Genomic DNA, 20,190 nt, shown 5'->3' on the forward strand with positions numbered 1-20,190 from the left:
AGGCGACGAGACTTGGCATCCTGGCTCAGCCCACCCCACAGGGGCTGACAAGGGATGAGTGGGGGGACTAAAGACCACCCATTACAATGAGCATTTTTTTTCTCTTTGGGCAGTTTTATGTAGCGCGAACTCGACCCAAAGGTACTGGAGCGCTTTACATAAACACCATGTAGTGTTACATAACCAGGGCAGAAGTCAGGGGTACACGCGGGTACACCCACTACTTTCACAGGGTGGACGCCAAAAGCCCTGCCAAAAAGTTGGTCCCCACACAAATACGTAGATTTTGTCCTGCTTGTTGTCGGCTTTCCATTCTCAGCAGCAACGTGCAGGCAGGGAGGGGGCTTCTTTTTCACCTCCAGCTCGGCCAAAGATAAAGGCAGAAATTAAGGGGCCATCACACCTACTTTTGATCCAGTATTGGACTGGAGGCGGCCTGGAACCTCACACATGCAAATGCAAGGGAGAGGAAACAAAAGCACACAGCTTGTAATCTCTTCACAGGTACCTAAGAGAGGCATGCTTTTTACTTTGTCCTGTCCCTGTATATAAGTGCATGCACTGTAAGAATGTCAGATGGGTTGGTCTGTACCAGTATTTACACAAATAACAATTTAAATAGCACTATTTCATTTCTTTTATAGCGCTACTCAGCCCAATGCAGTGTTAGAGCGCCTTACATAACATACACATTATCCATTCAAAAATAAATCATGTAAGTGTGCAAATCAACGTACAAGATGTGTTACATGAGAGAGTCAGGGTTACAACGCGTGGAGTTAAATGCCTTTCATAGCTCACTGTGGTCTACTAGAAAGATTACAATTTATGAACTGCACGTAACAAAAGGATCTCCGTGTTCATAGCAGTAATCCACTCACCTATCTACATAAAATACAAATCTGTGATCTGTATGTTACATGATGTGCTTTGCAGGAGTCAACTTTTTTGTTTTTAAACATGTTTTATTGCATTTTCAGTTGGCGTACATTAGAACATACACATATCAGAGCACTATTGCGTAATTAAGTAGTACATTTATGCTCAACCATTGTATAAGATGCACACCATGTGTGTTGCGATATCATAAATAACAAAGCCGAAGAAGGTAGCCACAAAATAGAGGTTCAATAATCCCCAAACTCCCCACACCCCCAAGAACAGAGGTGATTATGATTTGCAGGAGACAACTTAAACTTCTATACTACTTTGATTCCAATTTGGGACTACACAAAACACAGATCTCTCCAACAAATGCTTTAATGTCCAGAGTTATCTCACCATTGTTATTTTTCCCTGAGATGTACTGGGCACCTCTGCAGCAGATGCCTTAACCCATAAAATATTTTAAAATGGAGACTTTGCAACCAATTAAGCAGAACAGATCTACTGCCATGTGTTTCCTTGTTGCCAATTTCTTTGTGGCAGGGTTTTAAAAAAATGTATTAGTAGAGGCTCAGATTTGGTGTCAGGATTGCGCCACTTTTTTGGCACAGCCTCGACTTCAAATCTCATTTATTAAATATCATAGTGCACTTAAATGTAGTCATGTTACACCTGATAAACATATGTGTGAGATCCTAGTATCTGATGTCACTTCTTGTGATGTCACTTACCAAGATGCCACGTGGAATGTCACGCGTCATGATGTCATGTGCTGTGATGACGCGTCATGATGTCACTTGCATACTGCCTAACTTGGTCAATCCCGCCCCACTTCTTTTTATAGGACTTGTGCCCTGTACACAACACTAGCTCACATCTTTGTTAGGTCTTGGCCTGACGTAGGCAGCGCGCATGCGCTGCCTACGTCATACGAGGCTTTTTGGAATCGATACGATTCCAAAAGCCTCGTCCCCGGTCCGCCTTACGCTTTCATTTGTGCGCGTCGTTGTGCGTCACGAATTATGCCAAAGCTAGTGCAATGATTGCACTGTAGGCATGCCACTCGCTGCTTGTTGCCACCCGTCTCCTTTGATCCACGCCCAGTGGGATTGGATCTCTTACCGCGGCGGGACACCGAAGGTTTAGTATTAGCTTGCCGCACTTTTTTTGTACTTTTTTTGTATGCTTGTTCTTTCTTCTACATTAAAATTAATTAAATAAGTGCAAAAACTGACGTACACCTAATGGATGAAGTTTGAGACAATACCATAACCAACAGACCCACTGCAGTGTCATGATTAGCGGCAGGCAGAGATATTAGCGAGCTGAAAATAGCCTCTTCATAATTCAAACCGCCAGCCGTTTTGAACACGATTCAACCCTTGCATTGTGTCTGCGGCAGGCAGCAAGATTAGAGAACTGCTCTGATTTTACAAAACGGACTGTTCTGATCAGAAGGAGTCAAGTTGCCCTTTCCGTACCCCATCTACGATTTACAATTTACAAGTATGCTTGTTCTGTCTTCTGTATTTAAAATAATTAAATATGTTCAAAACCTGACGTACACCTAATGATATTGCCCTTTCCGTACCCAGTCTCCGATTTACAATTTACAATTGTGTAACCGTTAGTCGAGGTGGAGACATTTGAGGTGGGGACAGTTGAGCTGTACGGAAACCGTTAGGCCACAAAGCATTTTCAGTGACGTGTTTATCGCGTGCTTAGCATTCTGATGGTTCGACAGAAGGCTTCGCAGTTGGTTGTGGCTTGCATGGATGCCCACTTGCCCTGAAATTGTTATTCTTCTCTATCACACTAAACCTCCTTCACCAGTCGTGCCTTTAAAAGTCTCAATTACAGGCAGCTTTTACCCTCCACATATCATATAACATCTGGTTTCCTAATTTCTCTATATCTTTTTACGTCAATCCCTAGTTCCCATGTCAAATTATCGCTTTTGTGTATCTTTTTACTTCAGACTCCAGTTCCCATCTCAAATACCGTCTCCACAGACGCACAACGCCTGTCTAGTCGCCCTGACTTCACCACATGGATATTAGTGACAGAAGCTGGTGGTCCAGTAGTGCATATCCATGGCATACCGGGACCGTTGGCATGAGCTGTTACGGCGCAGACTAATGCTAGCACTCTTCACATGCAGGGACAACACGAGGGCTCAGCCCAGCAGGGACATGATGAGTGTAGTATCCAGTTGGATACATTCTAGTGTTCCACTGCTGATGTAACCCACTCTTTACACCCATCCACCACAGGCGTCACCGGTCAGGAGACCCTGTTAATAAAAGGGGCCGGGCGCATGTGCCCTGGGCCAGTTACCAACACACTAAGCATGCCTCTGTGTGCGTTACTTATATAGCATGTGGGCCGGGGGCCCACAACACCACATTTGCAACGAGGGGGTCGAGCCCCATGTGTGCAGTGTCGGCCGTTTTGTGTTTGGTATGGCGGGATAAAGGCGAGGGCATAAAGCTCCCCCACGCCTGCTGAGAGTGTGACAGCCTCTGACTGCGAAAGAGGACAGGAAAGAGAAGGCTCATCTTCCACAATCTGATGCCCCGCTACCACCCACCTGCTGGAAGACTAGGCGGTGCGATAGGAAGCTGACCCTGAACAAAGGAAGCGTCTTTTGACCCCATGGAGATGAGGTACAGCCAGCACAAGCGTGGTATTGCGCAACCCTCCAACCCCTGAGCATAGCCGTGAGACCGGCTAGAGCAGACCTTGCCGCAAGCAAGGGAGAAAGTATAGCAGGACATATATGCCACCCTAGCGCGTCTTCGCAGACGCAAAACATGCTGCTTTGACACACACACCCCTGCAGCCTTGTCGTTTGGGAGATGAAGTGCCCCATCCACATGCTGTGATCTGCAACCACAAGAGACAGTGATTCGCGTCTCCTGCCCCATGCGCGGCCCGTAGTTAGCAAGAGATTGCCATAGGAAGAAGAGAAAACTGCTCTCAGCTGCCCAGCACAGCATAATCAATGCCTCCGTGCCTCCTGCGGCACCAGCGGCACCGCAGCACAGGAGCAGAGATGCGCTCTGCAGTAAATGAAGGCACCCGCCACCTGGGGAGTCGACCCGCAGCTGAGACCTAACCCGCCGGCCTAGACAAATAATTAAATAAGCACTCACCCGGAAGGCCCTGCTGCGGTTGCTCTGGTCCGCCCCCATTAGCCGGTGTGGCCCGCGGGCTGCCTACTGGCTGCCGTCGGCATTGGAGGAGGAAAGCGGCTTGCCAGTTGTAAATTGTACCAATTGCACCAGCGTGGTGAAAGAGGACGGAGATGCACGGCCACGTGTCAGCCTGCACAGCGTGCCTTCCCCTGAATAAACTGGCCTTTCTCTTCACGCTGCTAGCTCCGGTCGAGGCCTGTGACACTCAAGCAGTGTTGTTTGTGCTCAACACACTAGCAGAGCACCGGATTACGAGTGCCGCCCAGTGCTTGTGAGGGAACGTTCAGCAGCCCCAGCAGCTGCCGGGGCCCGCACCAAGGAAAGAGCGACTGCAGCGGCAGGTAGTTTGAGGCACTGCACCCACAGTTGGACAGCAGGCAGCCCTCTAAATGAAAGAGCACTTGTTTCCACCCCTGCATGGGTGAAATACCCTGGTCCAGCAGTGATTCGGTAGTGAACATGTGCCACATTATTATGTAAGCAACACCCCTATCTCCATGTCAGAAGACAGGACAGAGCTGCATGTGAGCCTGAGGACGCTACTCCCCTACTGATCATTATGTGCCTGCCTGAACAGCACTGTGTGCAAGGTAACTGCACTCTGTCTGAAGGGCCCTGAGGCAAGGACGAAGGCCGGTCACACAAGGCCAGCAGAAAGTTTTCAAACCAGGAGTGGCTGCAGCGCCACCTAGGGGATGTCTCACACACCATCCCCCAGCTGGAGGGGCTGTTCAGGGTACATCATGTGAGAAGAGAATAAAAGAGGGTTTTTTCATCCAAATTACCGCTGGAGAAGAACAAATCAGTGTCACCTTGTGGCCGCTTCCCCTTATAGCATCACATCGGAGGAAAGCACAGCAAGTCAGAAGAAGATGCCCCTAACCTGCAGCAACATGTAAAGTGGCATGAACAGTGCACCCACAGAACATAAAGAGGCACTGGTGCCCTGTTGAGGTACAACAGTAGAGAGCCCTCGAATAGCCACAAAGCCGCCACAGTTAAGAAGGATGCTGCCAAGGACCCCAGGTTGCCCTGCCTAAGAGAAGCATCAAGGGGCCAAGCAAGGTCCAGTGAAGGTGATAGGGCCGAAAAGCAATCGAGCCTTGGAGAACATGCGCTGCGCACGCAACCCCAGTGGCTGTCTGATGCCACCGCAAGGAGATTGCGCCACCCACCCTCAGTGGTGAACGGACACCACTGCAAGCCACAGAAGAGGGCACCCAAAAGGACCAAAACCGCGAAGTCCGAGGTACGCGACGCATAGCGCCCACGAGAGAGAGAGAGAGACATCTCCTCAGAGAAGTGCACTGCTGAAGACAGAAGGGAGATCCTCTACATCTCCACCATGCCAGCAGAGACCTGCAGTGAGCCAAAGACAGCACAGGGTCCACCCACACACTGCCTCAAGACTGAGTGGCCAGTGACCCAAGACAGGCAAGAGGAAAATCGTACACCCCACGTGGCAAGCCGCCACCATGACAGACGTTCCGAGGCCGGATTCCACAGTCGCACCGCAAGCATGGAGCAAGTTACTCGAAGTGACCAACTCCGCCAAGCATGCCCGAAGGGAGGCAGGATCAAGCGCCATGACAGCACAGCCTCGAGGCGCAAGCACAACGCCCTCGAGTGAAGAGAAGAGGAGCATTGCGAAATCCCTGAGGAGGGGATGGTGCCCGTGAAAGGTCCTCAGGACGAAGAAGCGAGTCCTACCGACAGGACAGACCTATGACAGGTCCGCAGAAAAGAAAAGATCGTCCCCAGAACCGGACAAGACCAGCAAGATGTCCATGTGGCACAAACATGAGACAGGTGGCAGGACGCCACATTCATGTGAGGAACCTGGTCAGAAGGAGGAGAAGAGTGTGGCTGAACGCCACTTGGCAAAGGAGAAGAGAGAGGCAGGACGCCACTCCATGAAGGGAGAAAGAACAGTGGCACAACGCCACAGGGCAGACAACCACCACAGGCGCGCAGCAGGAAAAGGAGCAGAGCAACAGGACAGAGGACTCGTACCACCACAAGCTGAGCGCACCCAGAGACACCAGACAGCTATCAAGCCGGACCGACGTCCCTGGAGACAGCCCAATGGGAGAACCAAATGTAAGCCGCACCTAGCGCGAACCGCGTCTCTCTCCAACGCTTCCCAGTGTGACCGTCCAGTCCTGAAGCCAGACCGACGTCCCTGGAAACAGCCCAATGGGAGAACCAAATGTAAGCCGCAGCCAGCGAGAACCGCGTCTCTCTCAAACGCTTCTCAGCGCAACCGTCCAGTCACAAGCATCGGCATGCCAAGTCAGATGGCATCCCTGCTCCTCACCGCAGATGTCACGGGTGAAGAACAGCCTCAGCAAGATGAAGACACGGGCTGCGAAGTCCCTCTAGTCCTCCTCACTCCACAACGTCACCCAAGACAATAGATCGCTGCCTGTTGCCCAACTGAAGGAAAATCACTGTTTTGTCATCATCATCCAGGTGCATCATCACCAAGGAGCATCGACCACCCGAGGGAATCCACACACCCCGAACAACCGGAGCTCAAGGAGGCGAATCAGCCAGGAAGTCTGTGCACCCCAGTCAACCTACAGCCTGCCGAAGTCGAGCACACCCGGCCATTGGGAGATCGCCCTTGGGGACTACACAAGACTTGGCCGTGGCCCTGTTGGGAGTTCTGCAGCGACCCCTAAGCGTGGCCTACGAGATGGCCCGCACAGCCCACGCGGTCACGTGGCAGTCCAGGGGACAAGGGCCTCAACGGAATTCCCATGCGAAGGGAGTCTGAGTAGGAGAGATGTGTCGGCCGCAGCTCCATGCCAGGCGCAGGAAACACGAAGGTCACGGCGGAAGACTGGTCACCCACAAGATTGCCAGACGAAGGCACAGAACCCGAGTCCAGACGGCGACGACGCCCAGACAACGACACCACCCTCAGAGGCTACATGAGCGACTTGGCTGTGAATCTGTTGGTAATTCCTCAGTGACGCCTTTGCGCGGCTCATGCGAAGCCCCACGTGGTCCCATGACAGCCAGAAAGGAAAGCCATCCAAGAGGCTCCAGTGGCAGAGGAGTCCAGGCGAGAGAGGCAAGTCGAATGTCGCCCAGCAGTCAGGAGTAAGGAGGGTCACCAAGCACGTCACTCTACAGGAAGGCCTCAATCACAGAGATCGTTGTCGAATCCAAAGTGGATCTCACCACAGTTCCAGATACATCAGCACTGAACTTTTATACATAGACTTTCTATACTGTGAGACCAGGCCAGTCTAAAATACATCGCCAAAGCGACTGAAAGCATCCTGAGCATGCGGTCCGAGGTTCCAGCGCTGCCTGGCTGAAGGCCTGAATAGACTCATTTGGTGCTATGTGTTATTTATGTGTTCTATTACAGGTTGGCCTCTCGTTTGTTTTTTTCATTAAAGTTTGGGAGGGATGTAGTATCCGGCTGGATACATTCTAGTGTTCCACTGCTGATGTAACCCACACTTTACACCCACCCACCACAGGCGTCATAGGTCAGGTGACCCTGTTAATAAAAGGGGCCGGGCGCATGTGCCCTGGGCCAGTTACCAACACACTAAGCATGCCTCTGTGTGCAGTACTTATCTAGCATGTGGACCGGGGGCCCACAACACCACAATGAGCACGTCTGCAGAGAACTGGGTGGGCAGCCAGTGCTAGGGCGCTCACAGGACAAGGGAGGTGCCCGGCAGCTGCTGCCCATATCATGCACCCTCAGGCGGTTAGTTTTATTTCCTGACATCACTCTTCTGGACTGCTGCCAAGGCTGCACAATGTTCTTCCTTCGTACAGCCCTCGTGCACCCAGACAGCCGCGACACTGGAGCAGGGTGTGCCCCGATCCGACCAATACATCGCCGAGTTCGCAAGTACTGGTGCCAGGTATGGTTGGCCCTCGTACCGTCCCACATCAGTGATGCACCATGAGAACCACGGGCATCAGGCCTGGGTGGACTTTGCACTGACCCACAAGGCCCACCCCATCACTTCTCAACCCATGCCACTGCAGAATTCAAAGGGCCAGTAAGATCATTGGCTGGAGGGCCTGGAACCGACCCACACATTATAGCGCCACCCAGGTATTGGCCAATCCACCTTTATATAACACTGTGCCTTTGGTGAACCTGCCAATGCAGCATCCTGAGCCGATGACAATCTCTCCGGCACCGAAACAAGCGCAATGTGGGCCCTTGCACTAACCCAGCGATTCCTGCATGGCTCACCAACCCACAACACAACCCCGGCCTTTCACCAGTCCAAGCAAGCCAAGGTAGGGTAGGCTGCTCATCACCACACACCAGCCTTGCATTAAGGATTCCCATATCCGCACCAGCCCAACACACAGAGACACCGGTCCAGTGAGGCCTCTGCACTGTTTAAGCGCACTTACAAATGAGAGAGAAAGGAGAGGCAGAGAGGGAGAGGGCAAAGACAGGCACAGGGCAGACGCTTAGTCAAATGTTTGTAATACACCCTGCCCAACTAGTCATACAAAGATACTAAAATCCAGTCAATTATTAACATTACCATGGACATAGATAGCACTTCCCTCCATTACATTACTGCTTGCACATACATTTCTGCAGCGGTTTATTTATTTATTATAAGAGTTTGATAAGGACCCGAGGACGCGGTTAGGTTACTTCAGAGCGCTAGATACAGAGGGACGTATACGCTGCCGTAGTACAACTCTTTCCGGAAAAGCCGTAAACTCCTGGTATAAGTAAGTCTCTTATAGGGAAGAAACAGTCAGTTTTGGAAAGGATACAGAAATGGGTGGGGCATTAGGTGCTAGTGAGGGTTGAGGGTAGGAACGGCGGTACATCTTCACCTTACCTAGCAGACGGAATGTGGACTGAAACAGAGTTGGCTGTTCAGTACCCTTCAACCGTCGCTGTTACTGCAGAAACGTTGGTGTGCACTGTAATAAAACACACAAGATGATGGACGGAATGTTGCACGTTGGCAAACCATTCACCCCCAGTCACAGATCTGGGTTTAATCCATCGTTATTTTGCTCACCACACCACCCCAGTTCAGACATGGCCATATGCAAATCAGTCTTGACCCTGTGCCTCATGGGAACAGTCCAGCCCGAACTGCCAAGCCATATCTTCCCTGGACCGGAATCAAGCATCCTAGGAGCGGTTTCGGGGTTTCACCCCTCTTCAGCCAGGTTAGCTTAACTCACTGTAAAGCAATGCCATTAGTGGGCTGAAAAAAGAAGGGGTAGAGGAGGATGTCTCAAAATGACATGGTCAAAGAAGCATATCCAGGAATCCTTTCCAAGAGTGTAAAGAAGAACACGGTAAAAACATTTCAATAAAATTGCTGTGCTTCACAGAGCGAGCCTCCCATCTCACCAGTATTTAGGTACCTCTCTGCTCGTTTTTAGGTCTCGCCTGACCCAGCGCATGCGCTGGTCTGGCGAGATTTATTGAGAGGGCTCCAAAAAGTGCTACCAGGCCAGCCTAGAGCTACAGTGCATGTGTGCGGGCACGCGCAGCGCTTGACCGCGATTACTTTCACTTTTGCGGCCGCACCACCGCTTTGATGTTTGATCGCGATCACTTTCACGGCCACTTGACATAGCCAATAGGTCTCGCTTTTGGGACCTTATAAGTATTTAGTTATGCAACTGTTGCATGGCTAAACACTTATAAGGTCCCAAAGGCGAGACCTATTGGCTATGCCAATGCTTGTTGGTTATTGTATCCTTACCTATAACACAACAACGTGCATATGCTTAAAACAAGTCAGGCCTATTGACAGCGTCAATGCTTGTTTGGAATATCACACAAACGAGTAACAACATTGATATTGTCGTGATTATTTATAATTTAAAATGTTTCAACTCTGAAACAATGACTGTGTTACAGCACTCCGACTAATGTGCTGCATAGCTAAATACATAAAAGGTCCCAATGGCGAGACCGATTGCATTGCAAATGCTTGTTTTTTTTAGGCACGGGTAGATTAAGTGAAGGCCAGAGTCTGAGGATTTGAGACAACATGGAGACTCGAACCTGCTGTCCGAAACTCTGGCCGTAACGCCACATCCTAAAACTGTGTGTGTGTGTGGGGGGGGGGGGGGGGGGTTGGAGCTATGGACCTCTTTACACCGTCCCAAAGGAAAAGTGAAAACTGCCAGTATGTTTTTGAAAGTCATTTTTTTTTACTGCTTACATAAAAGTCCAGTGGAAGATTTTCTCCCTCGCCCTTTCGTATTTCTTCCCGCATTGAAAATCCCAACGCAAACCTTTCTATGGCGAGTTAAGCCCTTTAAATCCCCACGGAAAGCACAATCGACAAAAAGCGACTGATTTTGACTATATTTGTTTCGGCCCGTGCAACTTACCGCGAAAGTTTCTTCGAGCGTCCGTCTGACAAGGTGAATCCTGCACTCTGAGCTGCGAGAAACAAGTAACTCGTAAATGAAACCGAAACCTCCGGAAAACTTACGGTTTCGATATGACAGCTCGCCCAGCTCAAAGTTCAAGGGTGTTTGTGAAGCACAAAAACGCAAGAACCACCACGTAGCAAACTTCTGCTACTGAAACACGTACACAAGCCAGTTAACAAAAAAACTAGATTAGCTAGAAGTTTCCATTGTAAAGCTTGAACTAAACGATTGTTTTCCAGGGCCAGGTCAGGTTTTAGTTACAGGTAATTATCGCAGGAGCTGCATTATGGTGACAGACCACACCACTCCAACAGTGAGACTCGCCTTCTTGTTTACTCAACCAAACAAGCCACGACACAGCAAGTATTGTCAGTAGTGGGCCACTGCATCGTAGCGCCTAAGGTCGTTTTTTGGCATTTTTGGCACATAGGTTTCCCTGCGTAGCTCTGGAGGGCGGGGTCACTTTTGATGACCATTTGGTTAAAGTAAAACTATCACTACTGATTCCTTTTTTTGTAATGATTTTAATTGTACACTACATTAATTCATTAATTCATTCTGAGGGCCAGCGCCTCTACCGTGAGTTCCCCATAGCGAGTTTCTGAGATTTAGCTTTTTGTTTTTTAATGCCTCACACACACAACAATCCCACCTGTGCACTGGTGCTGTCCTATGGCACACAAGGAGAACCAGGGCTGGACTCTGTGGTGGTGTTTCCAACTTTTCTGAGACTGGTAGTGGTGGCAGCAGATTCTAGGGGCAGGACAAACCTTCTTACCTAACTTGTCTTTACATTTCCTGAGAGTTCCCTGTAATGTGTTCCTCCATGCCGTCTAGGCTGGACATGGAAGACACCTCGTGTGGGGTTACTCCTTGCGCAGTAGGACACGCAGGGAGAGGGTGTACGAGAGTGTGCCTGAGGCAGCCCGGGATCATTGGTTTCATGAACCAAAGTTATACATAAGTGGAGTTTTGTCGCACAGAGGTAGGTTTATGCACGCACCTGACACGATGTCGAAGCTAATTGATCCCGTCCCCTACGGAGAGATATCCCAGAGTGTATGTACAGAGGACTCTACAAGGATAATCTCTCCACCGGGGAAAGGAAAAAAAAGGGACAAAAGAAATCAGAAGAGTGTCGCTGCTAGGCTCAGGGAAGGGATGTCATCTGGTGCTGTGGACCTCACATTCCTATCTGCCACCCTGTGTGCCCTGCAAGCGAAACACAATACATGCATTAATACTTCCGTCCTGATAGGTACTGTTCCCCTTCCCCACAGCCCCCATGTGTATGGACTTACTGCATAGTCAGCGGCACAGCTCTCCATATGACAAGGTCAAAAATAATAGAAGAACAAAGATGAAAACAAAACAAGGAACAGTGTTACTCCATTCCTCTCGAGGTACTTATCTGGCTGGAGATAACCCTCTCATAGATGGAGCTCGCCGCCAGGCTGGCCTCTACTTATCCCACTACTTTGAGAGCAGTCCCAGAGGATCTCCCTATCAGTCTGGGGCCTCTATAAAAGTAGTACAGAGTCCTTAACGGAATGAAGCGTTACGTCATGCTCCAAACCACTGGCTCGAAGGTCAGCGATGCCTCTGATTCCCTCAGTGAGCGAGGCCAGGATTTAGAACAACCAGAACGCGTTGGAGCGAAGACTGCCCTCAATGTTCCTAGCGCAGCTCCGCTAGAGGTTGCCGAACAAGGTCTTCCCACAGGCGGCTGCGGAGTGTAGGACGCTATACGTTCTCGTGTCCGCGCCGCTACTCCGTGCCGTATACATTCAAGCAACCGCCACCATCGCCTCCCAAACCGCGACAATACCTTTAGCGGTGACTACCAACTTGCGGTCAGAGAATGTACCAAGGTAGGAGGGCCCAAGTCCTCCCTACGAGTCAGTCGGCATACCCGTAATGCTTCCAGACAAGTGCTTCGCTGCTCCGTGCAGCATCGAATCAGGCAGTCAATACGGACGCCTATGACCGCTTAGCTTCCTTTGCGGTTCCCGCTGAGAATGTGAATGTGAATGTGAATGTAAATGTACTTATAGAGCGCACTGTCACCAGACGGCCACCTTGCGGTGTCGCCTATGCGGTTTCCTGGCGCTGATACTCATACCGCTGTGGAACCCCTCCTGGCTTTCCCTGTGAAGTGTCCACTCCTGGGCACCCCCATGGTGAAGCCAGGCATCCTTAGCGCTGTTGGGGCCGGTGTGGAGGCTAAGCAAGCTATTGCCCAGAGTTGCAGCGTGGGGCCCGTGATTAGAATAGGCACCGAGGCGAGAATAGACAGGTCCGAGGAAATTGAGCCCGAGCCCCGCTGAGGCGGGAATCGAACCCTGGTCCCTGGCCAGAACTCTGCCTCAGGGTCTGCCGCTCTAACCATTGAGCCACACTCCTCCACATCGTCGTGTAGTCCCACTGAGAACCACGTCGTGTAGCTGCCGAGATAGGGGAGGGCTCAGTTCCCCCCCCGACAGGAACGTCTAGCACTCCGGCAATCCAGTATGGCTGGGGTCTCACATAACAGACTGCAGCTTCGGCGGGGAGTTGTACTCGAGTGACAAGCCCCGGGCTCCACCCGGGCGGAGCTTATGAAGTGAGTCAGGGGTCATGGTATTAGCCTCAAGGATTGTGGGAGATGTAGTTTTATGTTCCTCCATTCATGCAGTGCAATTTCTACGTGCCCCGTGTACCTATCTCTGCCTAGCCATGACAGTACCCCCTCTCAACGACCGCCGTCTCGGCGGACCTCCGGGCTTGGTGGGGAAACGGTGATGGAAGCGCCTCAACAATTCAGGGTAGTGTAAATTAGTCTTAGGTTCCCAGGAACATTCCTCGGGGCCATACCCCTTCCACTCAATCAAATAATGCACTCGCCCCCTAATGTATTTTGAATCTAGTATTCCCCGTACCTTGTATTCCTCCTCCCAGTCGATATCAATAGTTTGGGTCTGACTGGTAAACGGGTGCCCAGGAGACAAGGTTTTAGGAGGGAGACAAGGAAGACAGGATGGATTCGCCAGGAGGAAGGGAGAGTGAGTTTCATGGCGACGGGATTTACGATTTTCTCTATGGGATAGGGACCTACAAACTTGGGTTGCAATCTAGTGTTTCCCCTGAGTTTCAGATGTTTGGTGTTAAGCCATACTCTATCCCCTATTGCATAAGAGGGTTCGGGTGTTCTCTTTCTATCTGCTTGTAACTTATCCTTACTTTGTGCTTCTTCCAAGTGGGTTTTCGCCGTATCTACAACTTTCTTGAGGTGAGCATGGTGTTCTTGTACAGATGGAAGAGAGGAGGACACAGGATGTTCAAAGGGTAACATATTGGGATGAAACCCCAAGAGACAGAAAAAGGGGGAACAGCCCAAGGAAGTGTGGTCGGTGTTGTTGTAGGCGAACTCTGCCGTCCATAGGAGTTGACTCCACTCTTCTTCCTGTGACAACTTGAAACACCTCAGGTATTGCTCCAACGTTTGATTTAGCCTTTCGGTCTTGCCATCCGTTTGCAGATGGTAGCTTGTGGATAAACCGGCATCAATCCGCAGGACTTCACATAACGCCTTCCAAAAATTGGACGTGAATTGAGTCCCTCTGTCTGTGATGAGAACTGAGGGTATTCCATGTAGTCTGACTATGTGTTGCAAAAAATGGCGGCTAATTCCACCGACGTAGGCAACTTGGCGAGAGCGATGAAATGCCCCATTTTGGTGAGGTGATCAACGACCACCAGTACGGTGTCATGCCCAGAGCTAGGTGGCATTTCCACTACAAAGTCCATAGATACCGTGTGCCAGGGAACGGGCGGTGTGGGAATGGGCCCTGTTCACGTCAGGATCTTTGTTTGGTGGACATTCGCCACCCTGCGTAGGGCCCTCAATAACGAGGAGTACCACTGACTCCCACGAAGATACCTGCAAACGTTGTGTTCCGTGGAGAAAGAAAAGAAATAAGAAAAGAATACAGGGAAGAGCCAGAAGGATACGTACAGGATCAAGTGCGATATGACAACATGAAGGTCGGGGCCTCTAACTGCGCCTTCCTGAGACAAGGTCCAGAACACCCATCGCGTGATGAACCAAAGTTCCTGAACTTGAGGATTTAGATTCAGTTCTACCAAGTACCAGTCAGACCAGGATTACAGAAAGTGACTATATGAAAACAACTATAGAAAGCAAGTACTGCCACCAGAATATCGATATATAACAGAAAACAGTTCCCCATCTTTGTCCGTGATAAAAACACGTAGTAACAGGTCCTGAGGAAGATGGCATTTAAAGAAGATTAAGCCATCGAAACGTGCGTGGACCAGTTTGTATGGCACACCCCAGCGTTATGCAGAGCATCAGAGGGTTGAGCGGCTTACCCCTGTTTGGCTTGTTCTGTGCATGCTGGTTGGTTCTGGGGTGGATAGTATGAATGTTATGTATGACTGACATGTATGTAGTATGCTCAGAGGCGTAAATGGTGTGGGGATATCTTTCGAATCAATGTCAAGAATTGTATGTTTTTGATAAAAATGTCTTCTTATTTTGTACTAACTTTGGTTCTCTCATGCCAAAGCATATGTAAAAACTTGCTATACATTTTTGCACAGTGAAAATAGTTTTGTATATACACAAAGGAGAAATAATCATTTTTGTATGGTTTGTTTTTTCAAAAATAAGAGATGAATTTTACCCATATGTGAGAATAATGTAAAAAGAAATTAAAAAATGAATAAAATAGAAAAACAAATATACATATAAAGTTGTTGTATTTTTTCCATGCGAACCCACACAAATTAAAAGAAATTTAGGTCTAGAGGGATACTGTATATTATATTTGGGTGAGCCTTGGCTTGGGTGCATACAGAGCATTCGGAGATATATTTTGCAGTGTCTCTGCGGAGCGACGCCCACCAGAAATAACGGGTTAGTGTTTGTATTGTTTTTTGTATTCCCATATGTCCTCCTAAGGTTGTAACATGAACCCAGCGAAGGACCTGTTGTTTTAAAGGACCATTGGGGATGAACAGTCTGCCATCATGGAATAATAGCTCTTCTTTCACGGAGCGGTGTAGGATTTCCTTTTGGACCCAGGCCTCTTTATCTAGATCTGTGGTTTGCTTTCGTACTTCGTCCAGGAAGTCCCTTGGGGTAATACCTGCTACAGTCTCTCTAGGGAAAGCAGCCTTCTGCAGGATGATGGGTGGTTCCTCTGTTCTGTTAAGTTCACCCTCAGGGGCCGGCAGGGGTCTAGACAAAGCGTCCGCTTTGCCGTTCTGAGTGCCTGGTCTGTACTTGATTACAAAGTCAAAGTCCGCAAAGAACAGAGACCATTGCAACTGCCGCGGTGTTAGGGCTCGAGCACTTTTTAGAAATAGCAGGTTCCGGTGATCTGTATATATTTCCACTGTGTGCCTGGCCCCCAGAAGATGGTGTCTCCATTCCTCGCATGCACGCTTAAAGGCCAAAAGTTCCTTATCAGTAATGCTGTAGTTCGTTTCACAACTTGATAGCTTCTTTGAAAAGAAGGCCACTGGGTGTAACTGGCCAGTGTCAGGGTGCCGTTGGGAAAGAATGCCCCCTAACGCGTAGTAAGAAGCGTCTGTTTCGAGTATGAAGGGTTTAGACGCGTCAGGATGTCTCAAAATGGGGGCACTGATAAAGCAGCTCTTTAGCATTTGGAAAGCCTCCTCGGTTAATGCATTCCACTGGAAGACTGTTCCTTTCCGGAGCAGAAGAGTCAAAGGTTGAATAATACGTGAGAAGTCCTTTATGAACCTCCGATAGAAGTTTGCGAACCCCAAGAACTTCTGTAAGGATTTCACACAGGTAGGGGATTCCCAATCCGTGATGGCTTGAGTCTTCTTCCGATCCATACACAATCCATTGGGGCCTATGACATACCCCAAGAACTCGACCTCCTTGGTGAGAAAAAAGCATTTCTCAAGTTTCGCATGCAGAGAGTACTGTTGTAATCTTTCCAGTACTGCCTTTACGTGAGGAATATGCTCTTCTATGGACCTTGAATACACAAGGATGTCGTCTATATAAACGATACATGACACATCCAGTAACCCTCTCAAGACTTCATCCATGAAGAATTGGAATGCGGCGGTGGCGTTACAGAGCCCAAACGGCATGACTTGATATTCATATAGACCAAACTTGGTCTTAAACGCCGTCTTCCATTCGTCTCCCCGCCGCACTCTCACCAAATGATACGCTCCCCTCAAGTCCAGTTTGGTAAAGACAGTAGCGCCCTTTAATTGGTCTAACAAGACAGGTATGAGGGGTAGGGGGTAGCGATTTTTCTTAGTTATCCGATTGAGCGCCCTATAGTCTATACATGCCCTGAGGCCTCCTTCACGTTTCGGTATGAAGAAAAGAGGTGAAGACGCAGGTGAAGATGACGGTCGAATGAAGCCATTAGCCAGTAGTTTCTCCAGATATTCCTGTAAATAGGTGGTTTCTGCCCCCGTGAGGGCATAGATGCGGCTACAGGGTATGCTGGCTCCTGGTTCTAGATCAATCACGCAATCGTAGGGTCTGTGCGGTGGTAACTTTCTGGCCTCTTGCTCGTTGAATACGGCATGGTATGTCTGATATACTTTAGGTAGAGTGGTGACACATCCCACACTCTGTTCTGGACAACTGCTGGCCAGGTACTCCGCAGGCCTCGTTCTTTTCGGTGCACCTTGGAGACGAGCGGGCGTGCAATGCTCCTTACAGTATGCGGAGCTCATAGTTACCGTCCGGGCCGACCATTGCACCAAAGGGTCATGTAAGGTGAGCCAGGGCATGCCCAATATCAGGGTGAAATGGGGGGCGTCTATCAAGTCAAATTGAATATATTCACTATGGTTCATGCCCACCCACATCTGTATCTGATGGGAATGGTATCTTACCGGACCTGACGTCAATTCAGTGCCATCCGCGGCCTTGACCAATTCAGGGGTCTTCTTCTTTACACATGGCATGCCTATTTCTTGAGCGTAGTTCCGATCAATAAAGTTGCCAGTAGCTCCTGAGTCCAAGAGAGCATGTACCAACACTAGTCCGGTCCCTGGAACATCCAATGTAACACATACGTTCATATGTGCCACCGTGTTTTGAATTGTGTTAGCCACTGCCGGACAGACCTCTTCCTTTTGCCGCCTCAAACAAGGGGTCTGTAACTTGTTTGGGCATGTTAGTTTTCTGAATTCTCACGTAGGTAGTCCACCACAGGTACCTTTTGGGCTTCTTTGAAAGAGGGTCTGGTTTTTGCCTTACACTCTTTGATAAAGTGTCCTGACTTTCCACAATACATACATAGCCTCAACTTTCTCCTGCGCTCTCTTTCCTCTTGGTTTAGTGGTCCTTTTATACCGCTAACCTGCATGGGTTCTCTCCCATCTGAAGCTGAGGAGGGTCCCTCTGTCCCTGGTCTTGGACGTGGAGTGGTGTAGCGAGTTTCGGGTTGTTGTTTATCCCCCTTTCTTTCTTGCAACCTATGGTCTAACTCACGGTTACTCATAGTACGGCCCGCGGCCCAGCAAGCCTTCCTTGGCGGCCCGCGGACCTTACAGACAGCCTACCTGTGATTAAAAAAAAAAAGTGTTTCCAAACACTGCCGGGTGCAGCAGCCCGGACTCTGAGACTCTGCTCTGTGGGGCCAGGGGATTCCAGTGATTGTCAAAGTGGAGATGCAGGGGCCTAAGAGGTGAAATAGAACAAAGCTTATTAGCATGTAAATGGTCTTTTAAAGACCTGTGAAGTACTGGGGTGCGGCTGTGTGTGAGCGCTGGGAATCTGACTCAGCCGGGGCTGAAGACTGACACACACACACGGGGTGAGATGACAGAGGGTGACGGCGGGAGGGAGAGGGAGACAGAGGGAGAGGGAGGGAAACAGAGGTTGACAGAGGGTGACAGAGAGGGGAGAGAGAGGCGCAGTCTGGGGGAGACAGAGGGAGGGAGACAGTGGGAGAGGGAGGGATGCAGAGTGAGGGAGAGGAAGGGAGACAGAGAGAGGGAGAGGGAGGCAGAGGGAGACAGAGGGAGGGAGGGAGATGGAGGGTGACAGAGGGAGACAGAGGGAGAGAGACAGAGGGAGGGAGAGAAACGGGGAGAGATAGAGGGAGGGAGATAGAGAGAGAGACAGAGGGAGGGAGACAGGGAGGGAGGGAGGGAGACGGAGGGAGAGGGAGAGGGAGGGAGAGAGAGAGACAGAGGGAGAGGGAGGGAGACAGGGAGGGAGAGGGAGACAGGGAGAGAGACAGAGGGAGAGAGACAGAAGGAGAAGGAAGGAGACAGAGGGAGGGAGAGAGACAGGGAGAGATAGAGGGAAGGAGACAGATAGAGAGACAGAGGGAGGGAGACGGAGGGAGGGAGAGGGAGAGAGACAGAGGGAGAGGGAGGGTGACAGGGAGGGAGATGGAGGGTGACAGAGGGAGGGAGAGGGAGGGAGAGGAAGACAGGGAGGGAGACAGAGGGAGAGAGACAGAGGGAGAGAGACAGAGGGAGAAAGAGGGAGACAGAGGGAGGGAGAGAGACAGGGAGAGATAGAGGGAAGGAGACAGAGGGAGGGAGACAGAGGGAGGGAGACGGAGGGAGGGAGATGGAGGGAGGGAGACGGAGAAGGAAGGAGATTGAGGGAGGGAGACAGAGAGAGACGGAGGGAGAGGGAGGGAGACAGAGGGAGAGGGAGGGAGACAGAGGGAGAGGGAGAGAGAGGGAGCGAGACAGAGGAAGAGGGAGGGAGACGGGGAGGGAGATGGAGGGTGAGGGAGGGAGGGAGGGAGAGAGACAGGGGAGAGAGACGAGGGAGACAGAGGGAGGGAGAGAGACAGGGAGAGACAGAGAGAGAGAGACAGACAGAGGGAGGGAGACGAAGGGAGGGAGAGGGAGAGAGACAGAGGGAGACAGGGAGGGAGATGGAGGGTGACAGAGGAAGGGAGAGGGAGAGGAAGACAGGGAGGGAGACAGAGGGAGAGAGACAGAGGGAGAGAGACAGAGGGAGAGAGAGGGAGACAGAGGCAGGGAGAGAGACAGGGAGAGATAGAGGGAAGGAGACCGAGAGACGGAGGGAGGGAGACGGAGGGAGGGAGACGGAGGAAGGGAGATGGAGGGAGGGAGACAGAGGGAGACGGAGGGAGAGGGAGGGAGACAGAGGGAGAGGGAGGGAGAGGGAGGGAGACAGAGAAAGAGGGAGAGAGACGGGGAGGGAGACGGAGGGTGAGAGAGGGAGACAGGGAGGGAGACAGAGGGAGAGAGACAGAGGGAGACAGAGGGAGGGAGAGACAGAGAGAGAGAGACAGAGGGAGGGAGATGAAGGGAGGGAGATAGAGGGAGGGAGATGGAGGGATACAGGGAGGGAGGGAGATGGAGGGAGACGGAAGGAGGGGGAGGGAGGGAGACAGAGGGAGACAGGGAGGGAGGGAGACGGAGGGAGGGGGACGGAGGGAGACGGAGGAAGAGGGAGGGAGACGGAGGGAGAGAGGGGGAGACGGAGGAGGGAGACAGAGGGAGGAGGGAGACAGAGGGAGGAAGAGACAGGGAGACAGAGACAAGGGTAGAGAGACAGAGTAAGGGGGAGGGAGGGGGAGAGAGGGAGGGAGAGGGGGAGGAAGAGGGAGGGGGACAGAGAGGGGAGGGAGGGGGAGATGGAGAGAGAGAGATGTGCCGGGTCTGGTGGCTCAGTGGACGAAGGTGTCTGCTGCAG

General features: G+C 50.7%; 1 protein-coding gene across 1 annotated transcript in view; it reads right to left on the reverse strand.

Annotated features, from left to right (window-relative positions):
- LOC146772974 (uncharacterized) overlaps window positions 1–10,538 on the reverse strand; it is a 107,893-nt gene extending 97,355 nt beyond the window's left edge. Inside the window, exon 1 of the mRNA XM_085637371.1 lies at window positions 10,452–10,538. The gene's annotated coding sequence lies outside the window, so the exon portion shown is untranslated. The remainder of the gene's footprint in view (window positions 1–10,451) is intronic.
- Between the last annotated feature and the right edge of the window lie 9,652 nt (window positions 10,539–20,190).

Source organism: Triturus cristatus, chromosome 12, assembly GCF_964204655.1.
Source record: "Triturus cristatus chromosome 12, aTriCri1.1, whole genome shotgun sequence".
Classification (NCBI taxonomy): Eukaryota; Metazoa; Chordata; class Amphibia; order Caudata; family Salamandridae; genus Triturus; species Triturus cristatus.